Here is a 16,675-nt window from a genome sequence, read left to right on the forward strand (position 1 = left end):
AGCTTCAATTCAAATGCAGTTTCACTGCAGCCTGCATCTGTCACAGGATCTATGCCTTTGCTACCTTCACCCATGAAGACAAAGGCACGAGCAGCTTCTGTGCATATTGGTTCTTAATTATTTCCAGAAGCAGATGGGAGATCACAAGCCTGCCATCACTTTAGCGACTCCTCAAGTTAGCCCTGATCAAGGTGAGCATCCTTCCCTGGTGGTATTGCACTGCCATATTCTGAGTCTCCATTGCCCCAGAAACCGCAATGGCCCAGCTCCTCCAGGATCACCTAATAAGTTACACAAAGCAGGGGCTTCCTGCCTCAGGACCCACTTTTAAGCACAAAACGGGACTCTGTTTTAATCAGTGCTATGGGGTCCCTTAGGATGTACCTCCACTGCCACCAGACTGGTTTGATGGTCCTTCCTTCTCCTTAGGGACTGCGCATCCAGGAGATCTCTGGCAGGGAATTCTTAGCACCTGCACTGAACTACAATTCCCAGGATTCATTTGGTGGAGGGGAGGAAATCATGACAGTTCTACAGAATCAGCATATATGTGTAGTGTAGACACAACCCTCTCCTCTGTCTTCCGCCTTCTCTTTAAAAGCACACAGATATACATGCTGGTGCCACTGGTGGGAACTGCCATAGGCCAAAACTTAAGCATAGATCCCAACTTGGTAGTTGAAGCCGAATGAAATAAAGCACATCAAACAACCCAATTTTGCAGACATCATGACAGTGTGATAACAAAAAAATCAGTCAACTTGCACCTGATTTAAGGGGTGGGTCAGGCAAGCTGATCACCTGAAAGTGAGTGAAAGGTTACAATAAATTCACAATCCATCTCCTCCCAAAGGCTCACCTGTCTAGGCACCTTCACCCTCTTTGCTGAAATCTGGGCTGGAGAGAAGTGATGTCCATGGCGATGCAGTGCTTTTGAGTTCTGGGCAGCCAATACTCTTTACTTAGTGCCGACTCCTAAAAAATAGAAGACGAGACGTAAGAGCCCTGCTGAATCAGACCAAAAGGCCCCCAGGATACTGCCTGAGACCACTGGTCAATTTAGCTCAGTATTGTCTACATTGACTGGCAGTGGCTGTCCACGGTTTCAAGGAGGGAGTCTCCCTGAACCTTACCTGGAGATGCCGGGGATTGAACCTGCAGCCTTCTACATTTAAAGCAGATGATCTATCACTGAGCTATGCCCCTCCCCCCACCTAGTCTAACATTCTTTCCCCAAAACCAAATGCCTCAAGGAAGCCCACAGGCAGGACAAGAAGGCAAGATCTCCCATACTGGCTCTGAAGCTGGCTGGTCCATTTAGCTCTCATAAGAAATTCCCAGTGACAGACATTATCCTCCAAGAAATTATCTAATTCCCTTTTATAGCCATCTAAGATTACAGGGACACACGCACACACACTTTATTTATTGTTTCTTTCATAGATTTATAGTACGCTTTTCAATGTTGGCCCTCTAAGCAGCTAACAACAGATCCTGCAGCAGCCAAGGACGTTGTTGCCCACTTTTTAAAAAACCCTCTGCTTTCAGGGATACTTTCCCTTTGTAAGTTGTCCTAAAATTGCATGAAATGGCAATTGACTGCCTTCAAGTCAATTCCGACTTATAGTGACCCTACAAATAGGGTTTTCATGGTAAGTGGTATTCAGAGGGGGTTTACCATTGCCTTCCTCTGAGGCTGAGAGGCAGTGACTGGCCGAAGGTCACCCAGGGAGCTTCATGGCTGTGTGGGGATTCGAACCCTGGTCTCCCAGGTCATAGTCCAACACCTTAACCACTACACCACACTGGCTCTCTAAAACTGCATAAAAACAAATTAGCACATGCCAATTTTATGCAGATCCCTGCCACAGGATTAAGGATCTAGCAACAGCCGTGGTGGCAGCATCTTCCACAAATTAATGTGGTATGTGAACAACTATATTCTTTTGTTTGTCCCAAATCTACTGCTGATCAATTTGATTGGCTAGCTGAGTTTCTAGTATTGGGAGAGGGGGAGAAAAACTTACTCCACCTACTCAGACCTTTGGGAGTTGTTCCCCTTACTATTTTATACTTTCATGTTAGTAAGCTCTGTCCTCAAAATGGTTTGTCAATGGGTGGGGATGAGGTACATCATATGCACGTAATTTCAGCTGTCCTAATCTCTCCCTCTCGCGCGCACACACACACCCCATGGGTCTTCAGAGGAGTGACTTCACATGTGTTCAGCTCCAAAGCCCCACTCATTTAATGTGGACTTAAATGTACTTAACTTTTTGCTGGATTATACGGAATGTTTTCAGAGAAACCAGTAACTGGGAACCTATTTTGAATTTCTGGAGTAATCAACATGGCATTGATCAGGGATGGGAATCCTGTGGCCCTGCAGATGCTGTTGGATTCCCAACTCCCATCACTCCCAGGCAGCATGACTAGTGGTCAGGGAGAGAACCAGAGATTTTCTGCTCCTGGTATAACTCAGTTAGCAAAACATACCTTGGCTTTGTTTAAAGCAATAATTTATCCAAAGTATTGTTTATTACAGGAGGATTTCAGCAAGAAATAAAACATTCCACAGGATAACAGCATGTCAATCTCCCCCACCCCTATTTTTCCATATCAGAACCAAGGGAAAGTTATATACCAGCCATGTACGCTAAAACTACAATCCACTTTTCTTTGAAAAACCTCTGGGTGGGTACCAAAGCTATAGTTATTACTGAGGTGTAAGAAAACACAACCAATTATCTTAACATCCACTATGGGTTTCTTTCTGCAGGTTAAACTTCAATATATTCAGCCAGCAACCTTTAAACCTCCTAAGAATTTGGACTCAGCTACTGAAATAAAAGCTCGACTTTTGGGAGCATCTTAATTCAGACATAACATCAAACCATGGTTTAGCCTTACATAAACACATCAGACTTACACCCTTCCCTACTTGCATTGCAATCCTCTCCATGGCTTCTAAGTTACAACAAATGACACAAAAAGCTCTACAAGCCAAAATATGTTTGCAGCAAGCCAAATCTGGAAGCTATGGTTGTGGAAAGTGCCACCATATCCAATCCTAGTTTTCAAGCAAATTTTTGTTTGTACTGTCCAGGTTTGGATGCAGTGGGAAATTATGGTTTGACAAGAATATCAGATTCAGGGATGGCAAAAAGGGAAAAGGAAGGGTGCACAAACACCAAACCATGGTTTGACATTATGTCTAAACCATAGGTCTCCCTCTAGGATGCACACCTTAACGTGGTGAGGGTGTTTGAGAGTGTTGAAGAAGCTAGAGCAATGCCATCAGGAGTCTAGATCAAGAGGCTAGGCTCCTAGCAGGGGCACCCAACGTGGAATGGTCAAAGCTGAAACACCAGACTAAGATGCATCCAAACTCAGAGGAAGGCAATGGTAAACCACCTCTGAATATCTCTTACCACGAAAACTCTATGAATTTAGCTGATTCATAGGGTCACCATAAGTCGTAGTCAACATGAAGGCACATAACAACACCAAACACCAAACCATGGTTTGACACTATGTCTAAACCATAGGTAATGCCTGTGTTTCTCCACACCGGGAAGATGGGGTAATCTCATATAGGCTAAATTTTCTCTTAGAATGGGGCATATGCTTCCACCAGTATCATTCCTTACTCTCATCCTGAGCACATAAAATGCACCTCACATCTCTGGCCAAATCAATTATTGCTATGTATAGGAAGATCAGAATGTAGAAGAACCCACAGCAAGTCTCTGATGGCCTCTCCGTGCTGCCCAAAGGATCCACAGAATTAGTTTGTGCCAAACTAAGTCTGCTCCTTGGTAGCAAAGGGGGATAATGGCTCTTTTCTCTTTCAAAGCCCCCTCCCCCCGCACTGTTCAGGTGCTGCTGCCAGTAACCCAACCTCAGAGCAGCATAGAGTTTTGTTCTCACTGTAGCCATGCCTATAGCAGATACAGAATTTTTACATTAATGCTTTCTGAGCAGAAAAGATGGGCACAAACAGATACATGTGCACACACACACAACCCGCAGCTCGCAGGGCTCCCGTCAGGACTTGCTCAGCTCTCTTTGTAGGGCTCCCACTTCTTTTCAATAAAAAGAGTGCCTAATTTATGAGGGGAGAAAAGGCAAGTTCAACAAATTAACACACAGCCCTGCAGGCTGGAGCTGATTTGGCCAAGAGCCTATGTCCTGTTTGCACAGTGCCACACGCTTTGGGAACTGCAGAAGAGTGTGTGTGTGTGTGGGGGGGTGATGGGTCTCTGGACTGCTGCAAGACGTTCTGTGTAATTTTACAACTGAAAGGGGCTTAGCTGCCTGCAAATACTTTGCAAGTTGTAGCTGGTGTTGGGCAGGACCATAGCTTATAGCACTTTGCCGGGGCTTTCATCATTATTTTCCAGGGACCGCATGATTCCATCCAGTTTGTTGCTTGCTAAGGCTGGCTCATCTGCTGTGCTAAACCAGAGAAGTGGGGCCTGTGTTATTACATTTGTACCCTGCCTTTCTTTCACCATGGAATCCAGGGTGGCCCACATGTGCGGCTCCTAGGTGGCCATCCATCCAGGCACTGACCAGACCCAGACCTGCTTAGCTTCAGCAAGGTGGTAGCTACTACAGCGAATGGTCAGGGATTATGAGCGTGGAATGCAACATTAGCTAGAGGGCATCAGCTTGAGGAAGGCTGCTAATGACATTTTGGGCCAAGTGAAAAACCCCTCTCCATTCACAGCCCCATTAATAGACCGCAAAAATGGAAGAGGGGAGGAAAACTTAGAACTAACATGTTTATTTATTTATTTATTAGATTTATACCCCGCCCTTTCTCCAGTAGGATCCCAGGTCAGCAGAATCCCAAAATAAGCTTCAGCCTACCACTTTTCATATCTCTGTGACTGGAAGACAGCCCCCTCTGCAGCCACAATAATTGTATCCAAACAAAACTGTCCTGTCTCTGTGTGTCATGACCCGCCGATGACCAAAATGAAAAGAAAAAGAGTGTCCCCTGGTCACGGAGATATATGGTAGATCAAAGTTTAAATTAAAAAGTGAGATGCCCATGAATTAATTTTAAAAATCTCAGTTAATTAATAATACAAATATTAGTCAACTGTATTTGCATAAATAAGCATATGGATAAAAAACCTCACACCGGTGGGTCAAGACAACAGCATTCTCTCCATTTTTAAGAGGATGCAATCATGCATCAAAGAACAATAGGCATCTGCTTGGAAGAGGCACCCCTTCGTGTGTCACAACCTTCCTCAACGAGATGCTCCCCAGATGTTTTGGACTAGAATTTCCATCTGCCCCAGCCACTGAGGTTTTAGTCCAAACCATCTGGAGGGTGCCACATTGAAGAAGGCTGCGGTATGAGAAAAAAAGGGGAGTGCCTCTTATAAAAACAGGAGATGGCAAGCATCATCTTAGAAGTAGCTGGGACCTTTTTAGTTTATTAAAAGGGGTTTTGTAATAGTACTAGTAGTAGTAGTAATAATAATAAATGAATCCTACTGATTAAGACTGCAACCCTATTCACATTTACATGGAAGGCAGTCTAATCAAATTCAGTAGGACTCGCTTCTGAGTAATCGTGCACCCAGGATTTCATTGTGGATCAATTAAACTTCACAGTGCTAATGACAAGGTATCATTTTAGAAAAGTGGGGGGAGGGGAGCGAATCTGAGGCTTAAAATTAACTGACACCACACATTCCTCCTGATGTAGTCACTGTGCATCTCATTCCTCAAGCAATTCCCCAGCAATTTCACATTTCTGGCTCTTTTCTGGAATTTGAAACGGTATGTGTATGGGAGAGAAGAACACCATAGAGACACATTTTCTCTCTCCCACCCCCCTTTTTTTTCCTGGTAGGAATTTTTCAATTCAGTTTCTCGCCAGTTACCTGCCCAAGCCAAGAGATAGCAGCAAGCAAGCATAGGGATGCAAAAGCTCGTACAGAACAGGGTGGCTCCCAGCCACACCTTAAAGGCACATGGCACTCCAGCTAGCATGACCCGAGAGACACTCCGCCACACTTTGCTTGGCAGAGCCATCCTTTTGGCACCAACTGCATCTCCTACACCCAATCTGAGGCAAATGCAAGGGTTTTGCAACTTCTTGGGAAGAAGTGAGCCACGCCTGCAGGCTCCACGCAAGAAGAGTCTTTGAGACTTTAGTCTGCTCTTGGCTAGGAAATCAGATCCACTTAAGAATTGGTGGGGCACAGGGGGATAAAGAAAAGCTTGCCAATATCTCCCACTTTGAATAGAGCCACTCCTAGAAAATATTTTAATTAATTTTCAGGATTTCACACAAAGGGAGCCACTACTGACGTTTCCCAAACTTCTGACTGAGGAAGGAAAAAAACATTTCCCCCTCCTGGATTAAAACTGGAGGCACAATTTAAGTTGATTTACTACATTTATATTCCACTATTCCTCAATGCAGCACGTTACTCCCTCCCCACTCCTGTATTTTATCCTCACAACCACCCCATGAGGCAGGTTATGCTGACAGAGTGTGGCTGGCCCAATGTCCACCCAGTGAGATTTATGGCCCGGTAGGAATTTGAACCCTGCCCACCAGCAGTCCTAATCCAACACTCTAGCCACTATACAACTTTGTTCTTACACCCCAGAAAGTATACACTTGTGGAGGACCATGCAAGGCCTACCATGCAAGGCCTACCAGGCATTGAGACTGACCTGCTGAGTTTCTGTAGGAGTCCCCTCTTCTGGGACTGCCTCTTCTGGAAGAGAGCAAATCTGCGGGTCTGCTTTGCATTAAGAGCACATGACCCACTTTCTGTCATCGGAGGAGGGTGCTGCCCCATTCAGAGACACGGGGAGCAAATGTTTCTGCTGACATTTGCACAATACTATATATTTCCATAAAAAGCATTCCACTATTAGAAATGCATTGTTTCATAAAAATTAATGATGAATTAAGAAGATACAAATCAGTTTGGGAAACTGGAATGGATATACTTGTTAATTCTGAAATCAAAGTTGATTTTTTCCCCCAGATGACTTTGCTTAGGAAGCACATATTCATGCACACAGCTCTTCAGAAATGCTCAAATTAGTATGTTAAAACAGTTTCCAAGTGCCTTTCTTTCCACATACACACCCCTAAAATCGAAATAATGTAAAGGAAGTGTATGCTGTTGAGCTGACGTGCCTTTAAATATTTACAGGAATTCCCATTAAAAAAATTCCAAGTAAAGTTTTGGATTTGTTTGAATATGACATTAACAGTGCGATCCTATATATGCCTACCTGGCTGATTCCCAGGTAACCAAATGTAAGATTACTGTTTAAGTGCATTTTACTGATTGGTTTTTCTGTAACGATTTTTAAAATTCAACTACTTTTATCTATTGGGGTTCCATTTCAATGCCTGTTCCAACATTTTAGGAGGCCCTCAGGGAAAATGCTATCAGTGAAACTCCCCTCCCCGAGAACGTCCATCTCCTCCTCACCACTACCTCTGCCCACTGGCTTGTGTCTCCTCTTTGGGGCAAGGCACGTGGAGGCTATGTTACCTCGCTGCTCACTCTGAAAGGGGAAGAACAGCCAATGAGAGAAGCAGAAGGGACTGGGGGGGGGCATTGGCAGTAAGCCTCCCAAATGGAACATGGGCCATAGTAGATGCCTGATAATGACAACCCCCTCAACACCAGCCCTGATCTGCTTAGTTAAAAGTATATATTGCCTTTACCAGCTGCTATTGTTGTTGTTATTCATTACATATATATCCTGCTCTTCCAGAAGGAGCCCAGGGTAGCAAACAAAAACACCAAAACACTCTAAAACATCAGAAAAACAGACATTAATGTATATATTAAAACAAAACATATCTAAAACATCTTTTTTTAAAAAAGCTTTAAAAACATCTCAAAGCAATTCCAACACAGACGCAAACTGGGATAAGGTCTCAACTTAAAAGTCTTGTTGAAAGAGGAAGGTCTTCAGTAGGCACCGAAAAGATAACAGAGATAGCACCTGTCTAATATTTAAGGGGAGGGAATTCCAAAGGGTTGGTGCCACAACACTAAAGGTCTGCTTCCTATGTTGTGCGGAATGGACCTCCTGAGAAGATCGTATCTGCAGGAGGCCCTCACCTGCAGAGCATAGTGGCCTGGGTATACAAGCTGTTGGATCCAAGAGATTCTGCAGAGCTACAGGAGGGCTCATATCTTCACCATCAAGTTATTCTACTCCTCACCAGTTCAGCTGCAGTCCCATCCCTCTGGATGGAAGAGTCTAGAAGCTACACTATAAAGTCATTAACCACCGTGGCTCAGGAGAGACTGCCAGACATATTGTCCCTTTGTATTGGATTTTAATTATAAGCCACTTTGGAAACCAATATTGGCTGGAAAACAGTGTATAAATATCAGTAAAATAAAAATAAACACCCGTGCTTTTGGTCTAAGCAGGAGCTTAAAAGCAACAGATGTGAGCATCCCAGGCAGTCGCCTATCCAAACACTGACCAGCCTCTCGCCTGCTTAGCCAGGGAGCCTGAGACCTCTGCAGTACGCTTCACTTAGCATTTTGTTAAACTTGTAGTAAACATAATGTACATTATGTGAATCTGACATGCTGCATTAAAAATATCACAAACACTTTTTAAAATAATGTAACAGTAGTTGAACTAAAACATTTGATTTGGCTGGGGAAGGTGAGTTGTTCAAAACATCACTCTTAATGTGGTTTCAATGTTACATTCAAACTATTTCAAAGGTTTACATGTACATTATTTTTATTGGAATACATGTTGATATTTTTAAAAAGTAACAGCTCAATAGCATACCTTCCTTTTATGTTGTATAAGTTTTAAGAATTTTGTTTCTTAAAACTAGCCTGTGCAGAGAGGTAGAGAAAAATAAAAGGATAGACAGACAGAGATAGAGAGGATACAGGGTGTAAAAATTCTGCATTTTTCCCAGAGTTATAATTTTAGGTAGAAAATTTCAAGTTTTTAAGTTCATTAGCTACAATGCATGGATGCCAATTGCAAATGCAGTATGCTGCAAGCTTGGCAGTTTCAAAGTTTTTTTGCTTTGTTTACTAAATACAAGGAAAATGAACATGCTAAATCAGATCACTCTCTAGGGCATCAGATTTTTAACCAAATGCAAACTGATTTTCCCCCCAAAGCAAATTAATTGCCCTAATTTCAATTTCCCCCCAGAAAACCCATTTCAGTTATAGACAGACAGACAGGCAGACAAACTTCCTAGGGATAATCACCGGTGGGGGCAGTTAATTACGACTTTGGAACTGCCCAAGTTTGACTGGAATTGTGAACCCAGTATCTATGTTACTAATTCATTTTATGAAGCAGCATCTTCAGAAGCAGAACGTTGTGCCACGTAGAAAAATATAGTAGTGGAAAACTTCCCATCCCACATCACTGATTGTGATGTGTTGTAAGCTGTCTTAGGACCCTACAGTCAAAAGGTGGGGTAAATATATTTTAAGTAAATATAATAAATCAAAATTAAGCAGACAAGTTCAGTGAACTCCCAACTCAGAACAGCAAGCACTAGTTCCTAACAATTGCAGTTGTTCCCAGTAGTGGCTGCATACACGCATTTAAAGCACACCCAAAAGATATAACTTCCCCAAAGAATCCTGTGAACTGTAGTTTGTTAAGGGTGTTGGGAATTGCAGCTCTGTGGAGGGCAAACTACAGTTCCCAGGATCCTTTGAGGGAAGTCATATGCTTTAAATGTATGATGTGTATGTACCCAGTGTAAGTACTGGAGGCTCAATCAAGCCTTTTGTCATCTAATTGTGGTTGGAGGCAGGAAGCCTTCTGTACGTGGTCAAAAGCATTAGTTCTTGGCATTCAAAAATAAGTGTAGGAACCATCACATTAACACTTACATACATTTTGGAAGAGTTTTCTATGTGGAGAAAGAAATAGCTTCTCCTTTCCTGTAAGGAGATTTCAAATACATATAAACAATTATACAGAGAGAGAGAGAGAGTGAGAGAGAGAGTACACCTGAGAACCAGAGTGGGGAATGGAGGACTCCCCATGCCATGCAATTGTCCTTGAATCCAAGGCCACAAGAATGAACAAGGACGTCTTTTCCTCCTTTTTGGCAGGGATTTTTTTTAAACAAACAAACTGAAGAAATGCTGAAGATTTAAGTAAACAGCAGAAGATTTATCTGACAGGCCAACTAAGGAGTCTCTCCCTTCCCTTCCCACCCACCCCCCACTTCACAGCCATGACTGTTTCTTGACTTCTCCAAAAGCAGCACTTCAATATAACACCCCCCAGTTAGAGACACCCCTTACTTTAGAAGACCAAATTCAAAGCCCCACCCCCAAATAAGGCCATTTTTTTGCATGTGGTAGCCCCAGCACTGTATGTGAGTGTGGGGAGCCAGTTTGCTCTGCCATCAAGTGACTCTGTGTCTCCCCGCCACCGCCACCCCCCACACCTTGCTGCTTCTGATTGCTGGATCTCTGTAATTACTAGAAGAAGAAACCATATGCACATTCATATTCAGGATGGCAACCTTATGGCCATCCTGAGCAGGCGTCCTTTAACATTCAGTCCTATTGATTCAGATGGGAGTTCTTTCAGAGAAAGCCCATTTAAGATAGAAACTAATGTGAAATAGAGCATTCTCTCTCTTTTAGAAATTTAGCTAGTGCAATGAAGTGCCAAATCTCCATCCAAAGAAATGCATTTGCCCCTTCTCTCTGTGCGTACACACACACACACACGTGCTATACATATATGTTTCTGTGCGGGCGTGCTTAATCATAACAAAACAAATACAATGCAAAGTTGGGGGATATACATTAAAATTGTTTTCTGTAATGTGACAATCAATGAAATTCAGTCAATATATGCACATTTCCCAAGGCCTGTTGGAGATTATCTGTATCTACCAGGAAACATGCACAATTCCCTCTTTATGGAAGGATTATGTGCACATTCCCCATGAGGCCTGGTAAATGTGCACGATGGTCAGTTGTTATGCACATTAACAACTCAACTTACATTCCCCTTAACATATGTGAGTGTGCGTGTGTAATCACACACACACACACACACACCCCACCGATTTCTTTTCACAACTCCTCTCAGTTATCTGCAGGGCTGTGGAGTCAGAGTCGTGGAGTCAGAAGCAATTTTGGGTGGAGTCGGTAGAAAGGGAATTTAGGAAAGTTTTCTTGTTCAGAAATTTTAATCAAATAAATATATTTTATGTTCTATCAATCCAGCCTGATGATTCACGTGATGGTGATGAAATGCCTTGTGCTACCATTTTACTACAGTAAATTTGTTATTACTAGTTAATATACATTTGCCATTTTTGAAGGAGTCAGACAGTAGAAAAATAGAGGAGTCGGAGTCGAAGGTTTGGCATACCGACTCCACAGCCCTGGTTATCTCCCAGTCTAATATGAACTAAAATCAAGGTGGGGTTGTTACTCACATTTGAGCAACAGTAATATTAGCTGGGACTAAGGCTGGAGGAGAAATTTGATTCATTTTGCGTTTAAAGGTGAACCTACCTTACTCTCACATTCCAAAACAATACGCAAACAGAAGCGTAGCCATTCTTCAAAATTTGCACTTCTCCAAATTTTGCAATACTTTTCTCCAGACAAGTAATGTGCCCCAAAAATGCCTATATCAGGGTAAAGTTTGCATAAAAATGCACATATTAGTGAAAATCATGCATCACAGGGAAAATTGCTTTTGCAAAATTGTGTATATTAGGCAAAAATTGCATACAAACATGTTTATATTAGGAGAAATTTGCCCTAAAACACTGGTCTCATGATTTTTTAAAATTGCAGACTGAACTTAAAACTGGAAAAATGAGAAACTGGAATGGTCAGATTCACCTATCTCAACTAAAGTATCACAATGTAGCAAGCAAGGTTTCGAGTTCAACAGCACTCTTCATCAGGGAGGGTAGATGTTTAAAAGCCCACAAAATGCTGGGGTCGGGGTGGGAGGGGGAAAACATTGCAGGACATGAAAAAAAACCCTGCTTGCAATAGTCTGTAATGATGGCAAAAAGATGCTATAAAAAATCAGTTTGGTTACAGACCATGCAAGCTGGGGGGAAAAATTAGTTGCAGCAAGGCATTCTGGAACAAAGGAGCAAACGGCTTCTCTGCTTTTGAAGATATAACAGCCAGCAGTTATTCTCACGTATACACACACAATAAACAAGAAGCTGCACCCACAGCAATATGTTTAAATTCCAAGAAGCAATGTGCCAAGGTTTATACATGCCAGGGAAACATACAACCTGGTACCCCTCCCTTAGCTCGAGATGTGTGACGTCTGGTTGTGGTTACTTGGTGATGAAAATTAAAAAGTGCCATAAAACATAATGTGGAAGACCTGGCCTTTTATAAAAGGTATAAGTGCACTTTGCACGTGCCTAGAGGTTTTTCTTCACAGAGCCCCAATAATAAAATTGAGTTCTAGGATGAACAGGGCTCTTTATTCTACTTCACACCTTCCAAGGCTGGAACCCGATGTTCAGGACAGGTAAAAACCCTATTTACTACACTGACAATAATTTCAGAGCAAATCAATATAGCTGCCTCACTTTTCCACTGATCCCAAACAACCCCATGAACAGACCCTGGGAGTCAGTGGTTTGTTTTAAAAAAAAGTTTAAACACACAAACATATGACACTGGTATGAAATCCAAGGTACATCCTCAAACTGTGGCAAATTACCTCAGAAAGCTACTTCAGAAAAGGGAAACAGTCTTCCCAGAGGAAAAGGGAGCTATTGATATTGCCATCAATCTTGAACCCACAGGATTGAGAGCTTTGCATCTGCCTGGGTAAAAAGGACTTATAAAGAAAAAATAACTCTAAACTTCTTTTTCTTAGGAAAAAACATCAGTCCTCCTCAGAGCTCCATGCTCTTCCTGCAGACCACCCCATGAGGCAGCAAGCAGGAGAAGCCTCCATTTTTAGCAGATGTGACGCCATCTTGAATATCTGACTGAAGGAGTACTTAATGCACTTCACTGTTTGCTGCATGTAAAGAAAGCCCTTATTTAAAAAAAATCATAGTGTACCTCCCTCCTTAAAATGTATATAATGAAAGTTAGCCTCCATTTTTAGCATCTGTGACACCATCCTGATTAATAACCCTCTAAAGAAGTGTACACTACACAATTCTCTTCACTGGTTGCCTGATGTAAGGAATGTTTTTCCTTTCCCCAAAATCATAACATACACATATACTGTAACTAACTGATCCAGATAGATGCATTAGTCAGAGAGATAATGATTATTTTTGTGATTGAACCTCCAAACGTTCCTGACAGGAGCAAGGGGGTGAAACTTGATTTTTAAAAAACAGAGTGAGAAAAGAGAAAGATTATCTCAAAAATCCTAACCGTTACCCATAACCCTGCAAAGTGTGTTTGTGTGTGTGTGTGTGTAGATTTCTTGTCCCCAAAGACAAGCTACAAAAACTACAAAAATAACGTGGTTGCTGAGAGTTAGAGAAATCTCCTTTTCTAGAAAGGGCTGCTTGGTGCTCACTTCTGCCCCATTTCAAATATTTTTACCTTATTTGGATGAAATATATTATTTTTCTAATGAAAGGAAGCTTTTTTCCCCTCACCCACCCACCCTCCTGCTCTAAAGAGCTGATTTTCCCCTTCAGTCCAACTGCCTGCCTTTATTAGGTTACTGTTTGCTCCCTTTAGTGAGGGATGAGATGTGTATGTGTTCGTTCCCTTCAGCTGAGGAGACACACTGCAGATCACATATAATTCAGGATTCCCATTATTACACAGGCAATTACCCTTGCCCCCTGCGTGTCGTATTGTATATTATTCCCCACCACCACCACCACCACCAAATTGTGTCTTCTGCTACTTAATTTCTGTCAGGGTTCATTTTGTTGCACCTGTAGTGGGAAATTTCACACACACACACAGGAGCAGTACTTTTAAATAGGTTGCAACCACAACACACATTCGAAGTCCGTTTAAATGACCCAGATTCCCCTCAGAGAGCCAGTTTAACAGTCAATCCCACTTCCCAGGGAACTCTGGGAAATGTAGTTGTTAGGAGAATGGGGGGTCTCCTCCTAACTCTCAGCATCCTTAACAAACTACAGTTCCCAGGATTCTATGTGGGAAGCCATGACTCTTTAAAAGTGGTAATGCAGTGCTTGAAATGTAAAATGCAGATGGAGCCTGGTGGGCAACTTTTAGTTCAACATGGGCAACAAGACAGAGTTCCCCACCACAAGCGATGGCAGCAAACTAGGCCGCGTGGCGCACAAAACTCCCAACATTTCACTGCCACTGCCCAGCCCCAACATCTTCCATCTGAGGCAGCTGTCAGGCTGTGCCTAATGGTTGGGCCAGCTGGGCCACACAAATAAATACATAGTTGTACAACCCAGCCTAGGTAGAAATGTGTTCCTGGCAGAATCAGCTGATTGTAGAAACTGGCCATCAAGCTGTTTCATAGGAACATAGGAAGCTGCCTTACCCCGAGGCAGACCATTGGTCCATCTAGCTCAGCACTGTCTACACTGATGGGCAGCAGCTCTCTAGGGTTTCAGGCAGGAGACAGTCCCGGCCTTACCTGCAGTGTCAAGGGTTGAACCTGGAATCTTCAGCAAGCAAAGCGGATGCTCTGCCACTGAGCCCTGTCCAAAAGGACTTTGCTTTGTAGTGAATTTTTGCTAGTTTGTGACATGGTTTTTGGTCAATGAAAAGAGAAAAGAAGCAAGCACTTGGCAGGGCTGCTGCAACGATCATTTTTAAACATGGCTTTCCCCCTCTTCATTTGTAACATACAGTATAATCTTAATGGCAGGGTTGGGAAACCTGTGGCTCACCAGTTACTTTTGGACTCCAACTCCCATCATAATCCCTGACCAGGGGCCATGCTGACTCCTGGGTCTGACGGAAGCTGGAATCCGACAATATCTGGATGTTGTTTCCCATCCCTGCTTGACGATGTTCACCCTCCTATCAAGCCCAAGAGCTAAATGATGACTCCTATTTTATAAGAATTTAGGCACTGAAACCATGCAGCTGACTTTCTGATGGGACAAATGTCAGACAGGAGGGGTATTTATTATCTTTGGACATTACAGCTTTTAAAAAAGAAACCCTTAAGTCTGGAGTTAGATAAACAACATGAACTACATATGGCCCCTTTTTCTTGCAAAGCCTGAAATCCACAATTTGTAGTCCAAGTCCCTCTGTTTCATTTGTTTATATGTTTTTGAAAACCATCAAGTACGTAGCTCTGTTTGTGGACAGAACCAAACTTCAAAACAACAATCAGCAGCCACAGCAGCCAAAGGCCCTCATAAACTCCCAGGCGAACACAAGACACTCAATGTTTGGCATAAAGAATCTCATAATTTCCAAAGCACACCTCACAATTTATAAAACCTGAACTATGATAACACATACTTAGGGAGTGAAATATTCAAGAGCTCCTGGTCACCCATACTAAAAGAACTATCAATGATGTTAGGAAGCACAACAGAGCCCTTCAAAGAAGTTGTTGTTGTTGCTATGCTGCACTTCAAAGTGGTTTACACAAATGAAACCCAAAAAACTGTATGGTGTAGCGGTTAGAGCGCTGGACTAGGCCTGAGGAGACCCAGATTTAAACTCCCATATAGCCATAAACCTTCTTGGGTAATCTTAAGCCAGTCACTGTCCCTCAACCTAACCTATCTCACAGGCTTATTGTCATGATAAAATTGGGCAGGGGAAGCCAGACCAGGCCTTTGTGCCTTATACAATTTACAGAAATAGGCCCAGCAAAGTCTCTACTGGTTCAATGAGAAAGACTCTATGGGTATTTGCAGATCAGTCCATCTAGAATAATTCACAAACATGCATTTAGGGCAGCACTCACAGCTCAGATGTAGATAGGGTTGCCAGGTTCTTGGCCTGAGACTGATCCTGTATCTTCAGGAGAAGAGAAAGTCAGCCAAGTGCAGGTGTTCTTGCAGGGCTATAATGAGAAAAACCACAAGGTGGAATTCTCCCTTCCCCCTGCACAACTTTTAAAGATACAGAAGACCTCTTGGAGGCCAGGCCTGGCAACCAAGAGGTCTTCTGTATCTTTAAAAGTTGTGCAGGAAGAAGGGAGAATTCCACCTTGTGGTTTTTCTCATCAGTGTTGCAAGAACACCTGCACTTGGCTGACCTGGTAGCATACCTGTCTGATCCTACAGAAAAACCACTGCCAAACAGAATAGACCAAATACGGGGAATCTGTGGCCCTCTGAATGTTGCTGGACTTTAGATCCCATCAGCCCTAGCCAGCATGGCTGATGGTCAGGGATTATGGGAGTTGGAGTGCCATAGGGTCTCTCTTCCTAGGAGATTAGGAAGCTGCTTTATATTGAGTCAGACCATTGCAGTCCTTCTAGCTCAATACTGGCTCAGCACTGGCAGTCGCTCTCCAGGATTTCAGGCAGGAGACATTCCTAGCCCTACTTGATGGTGCCGGAGATTCAACCTGAGACCTTTTGCATGCACGACAGATGCTCTGCCACTGAGCTACATATGGCCCTTTCCCAGACACATAGCCTGACCTGGCATTAAGGCAGCTTCTTACCTATCTCTTTACAATGATATATCTTGGGACCTTTGTGGTTTACATGAAA

General features: G+C 42.9%; 1 long non-coding RNA gene across 2 annotated transcripts in view; it reads right to left on the reverse strand.

Annotated features, from left to right (window-relative positions):
• The window catches only part of LOC133372928 (uncharacterized), a 38,233-nt gene extending 22,243 nt beyond the window's left edge, over positions 1-15,990 (reverse strand). For both annotated transcript variants that reach the window (XR_009759581.1, XR_009759582.1), the window contains exons 1-3: positions 15,919-15,990; positions 11,553-11,668; positions 860-975 (exon numbers count right to left, since the gene is read on the reverse strand). This is a non-coding gene — a long non-coding RNA (uncharacterized LOC133372928). The remainder of the gene's footprint in view (positions 1-859; positions 976-11,552; positions 11,669-15,918) is intronic.
• Between the last annotated feature and the right edge of the window lie 685 nt (positions 15,991-16,675).

Source organism: Rhineura floridana, chromosome 18, assembly GCF_030035675.1.
Source record: "Rhineura floridana isolate rRhiFlo1 chromosome 18, rRhiFlo1.hap2, whole genome shotgun sequence".
Classification (NCBI taxonomy): Eukaryota; Metazoa; Chordata; class Lepidosauria; order Squamata; family Rhineuridae; genus Rhineura; species Rhineura floridana.